Source organism: Sminthopsis crassicaudata, chromosome 6 (assembly GCF_048593235.1).
Source record: "Sminthopsis crassicaudata isolate SCR6 chromosome 6, ASM4859323v1, whole genome shotgun sequence".
Classification (NCBI taxonomy): Eukaryota; Metazoa; Chordata; class Mammalia; order Dasyuromorphia; family Dasyuridae; genus Sminthopsis; species Sminthopsis crassicaudata.
In genome coordinates, this window is record NC_133622.1 from 196,700,306 (window position 1) to 196,703,604 (window position 3,299).

The 3,299-nt window shown below is 35.6% G+C and overlaps 1 long non-coding RNA gene and 1 other non-coding gene across 2 annotated transcripts in view; one reads left to right on the plus strand and one right to left on the minus strand.

Moving 5' to 3' along the window:
- The window catches only part of LOC141546545 (uncharacterized), an 11,446-nt gene extending 8,977 nt beyond the window's left edge, over positions 1–2,469 (minus strand). Inside the window, exon 1 of the long non-coding RNA XR_012483326.1 lies at positions 1,879–2,469. This is a non-coding gene — a long non-coding RNA (uncharacterized LOC141546545). The remainder of the gene's footprint in view (positions 1–1,878) is intronic.
- On the plus strand, positions 1,889–1,960 carry TRNAA-UGC (transfer RNA alanine (anticodon UGC)). The gene has a single exon. It is a non-coding gene; the product is annotated as a tRNA-Ala (tRNA).
- Positions 2,470–3,299: the final 830 nt, after the last annotated feature.

The following is a 3,299-nucleotide window of genomic DNA, read 5'->3' on the forward strand; positions in this document are numbered from 1 at the left end:
CAGCCTTTTGGAGGAAGTTACTTGGAATTGTAATCCTATCTCTTTTGTCTATTAGAAAATAATATTCCAAGATCTTTTCTCATCTGTAGGATAAATTATCCGGTTTCGTAAAGTACGGATTATTTTATCTAGCAGCAGGCGAATATATGATTAGATTAATTACTCAACACGCAATATCTTATCAAACCACCCGCTGGCCATTTTAGTTTGAATTTCCCTTCGTTTAATTGGGCATATGCAAAAGAATTAAAACCCATGACATGCATGGCTTAATGCGATCCCTTCCCCACAACTGGATTCTTGATTTTGTTGACCCAAAATAATTCATTTATTTGCAGCTCAAGTTAAATTGCATTTACTGCATGGAAAGAAAAAAATAAAATGTAACTTAAGCTGAAAGCAGTGGAGCACTCCCAGCTTTAGCTCTCTTCACATTCTTTTTGTGACAAGCCTCAATAATCTTATAGGAATGAAGGAGACTCTTAAGTTTTGAAGAGAAATACTTTCAAGGATCCTAGTTTCAAAGTCCTGGTAAGTGGGAGAGACTGGGAGAGAGAAGGCAGAGTAAACAACACGCTATGTTCTCTGATCTCTTTCACTACTGGTAATGAACTGGTAATGAATGATCTCTCCTTCCCTTGGTTATGGAAAATCAGCTCCTACATCAGAAACACTTCACATCCGTGAATATCATATTTCTACTGAAACTGGTTTCCACTAATACTGAATTTCAAAGGATTCTGTCAACGAATGCAACATAATTTAGACAACATGGTATATGATTTGACAAAAGTGAACCTGGTATGTATATAATTGGGATAGTTTTCATGAATAATATCCATTGCAACAATTAAAATTGTCATATGTTCATCTAAAACAATTTTTAACAGAACTTCCATGATAGATCATAATGACCACTTTGCCTTTGTTGCTATCCACTCCTTTTTTTTATTTTGTTTTTAAGCCTGAAATAAGATATTTGAGCCCTAGAGAACTGGGAGAATTTCTTGGGTGATTAATTTCTCTATGTGTGCAATTTTCTCAATTCCAATGAATTTTAAATGATATTTTAACGATGTAGACTGCACTTGATGTTGAAAGGGCTCAAGGGATTAGGTTCCAAAGGCCACTATATAAATGATAAACACAATAGTGCCAAACAAAAATAATTCCTTGAAGATTAGACTCACCAGCTTCTTATATCAACAGGTAACACGACTGTAAACAAATAATTAAAACTTTTTTCTTTTAGCTTTCAACTTTCATTTTTATAAGATTTTGATTTCCAAATTTTTCTCCCTCTCTCGCTTCTTCCCCACTCCACTTTCCCCTTATCAAGATAGCAAGCAATCTGATACATATTTTTTACAAGTGCAATCATGTTAAACATATTTCTACATTAGTGATATTCTCAAAGAAGAATCAGAACAAAAGGGGGAAATCATGAAAAAGAAAGATAAAAGTGAAAATAGTATATGCCCATCGGCCTTCAGACTCCATAGTTCTTTCCCTGGATGTGGATAGCATTTTTCATCATGAGTCTTTTGGAATTGTCTTGATCGTTGAAAAATATTTAATCTTATTTTTGTTCTGCACCACATTTATGCATATCTATTTTTCTATCATGTCAACAATCAGACTTTTAAAATTTTACTTAGGTCTTCAGTGATTTACTTTTTACAAAACAAGATTCTTATTGGATTTTTGTATTTAAGTGTTTCATCATATTAAAGTTCAAAAGAAAGGCATCAAGGAGTGTAGAACTTCTATTTTGGACATAGAAGTAGAGATAGCTCAATCTAAACCCTACCTGATTAATCATGTCATTTAACCCTTCTGGGACTCAGTTATGTCATATATCAAAAAGTAAAAAGGTACCTTGCAAGTTGGGGATGTAGCTCAGTGGTAGAGCGCACGCTTTGCATGTGTGAGGCCCCGGGTTCGATCCCCGGCATCTCCAGGGGGTTTATCTTTTTCTTAGGACCTAGAACTTTCCCCAGCTTGAACTCCAAGATTCCCCTTCCAAAACTTCGGGAGAGAGAAAATGTAGAGAGCCGTCTGTTGGACCCGGGAATCTGCTCTTCCAATTGTAAACAGACCTCGGGCACATTAGTGGACTTAGTCTGATTGCGAACTTGGATTTGACTCATTGGACTTAGTCATAAAAGCGAACTTGAAGTCTCCTTTTTTTGTGCGATAAAATAAAAGTTACCCCTAGGGGAAAAGAAACCAACTCCTGAGGAAGTTCTCCGATAGCTTTGGGAAGGCGTTCAGCTGTTTAAGAGGTTGGTCATTTCATACGACCAAAGGGAAAGACTTTTGAGAACCATAAGTTTAAAAAAACAAAAACAAAAACCTTCTCCCATCGCCCCAAATGATGCCCTCATGACTTCACAGATCCAGAATTAAAACCTTACGTCTCCTAGGCCAAGGACCTCAGTCTGTTTCATTTTGCGTCTCTCCCGTGATGGACTCCAGAAAGCTCCTCGAGTTCTTATTCCTTTCCCTCCCTTTCCGTTACCTTTAGGCATCCAGAATGGAATCTTTTCCCTTCTGGTTTTTCAGAGAGCTGTTCCTCTGATAAAATGGCCAATCTCTGAGCTGTTAAAGCAGAGAGCTGTTTGGCAAGTACTTTTAAAAAAAAAAAAATTTTTTTTTTCAAAATATATGCGAAGATAGTTTTCAGCATTCACCCTTGCAAAATCTTGTGTTCCAAATTTTTTCCCTCCCTTAGACAGCAAGTAATCTAATATGAGTTAAACATGTGCAGTTCTTCAAGAAAAATCAGATAGAAAAAGAAAAAAAAATTTAAAAATCAATAAATGATTCTAAAATGCCCCTTCTAAGTGTTAACCTTCAAATATTTTATAATATGTCTTACCTCAGGTCAAGTTAGGAAGATTCACAGACAGTGTTGTTAAAATCCTTTACCTTTATCTTTAAAAAGGACAACTCTCCTGTAGCTCAGTTCAGGTTGCTAAACCCATTGTTTAACAGAACTTATAAATTTGCAGAAGGCAGAACAGACACTATTATACTGTGAATGTGTTTGCTTTGTGCATATAGACACTTCTACTGGAAAGGCAGTTACATTTATATCCAATGAAGAGAATGGACTCCAAATGTCATTCTTTTGCTATCCCTGTGAAAAAGTAATTTTGAAAATTGAGACACATTCACATGGGAAAATGAATAATAAAAAGCAAAATTTGGAAGTTGTGTTAGCCAGATTCTTTGCCTTTGGTAAATTTCCATCTCATATCTGGAATATAAATGTTTCTAGTCATACCAATGTATTG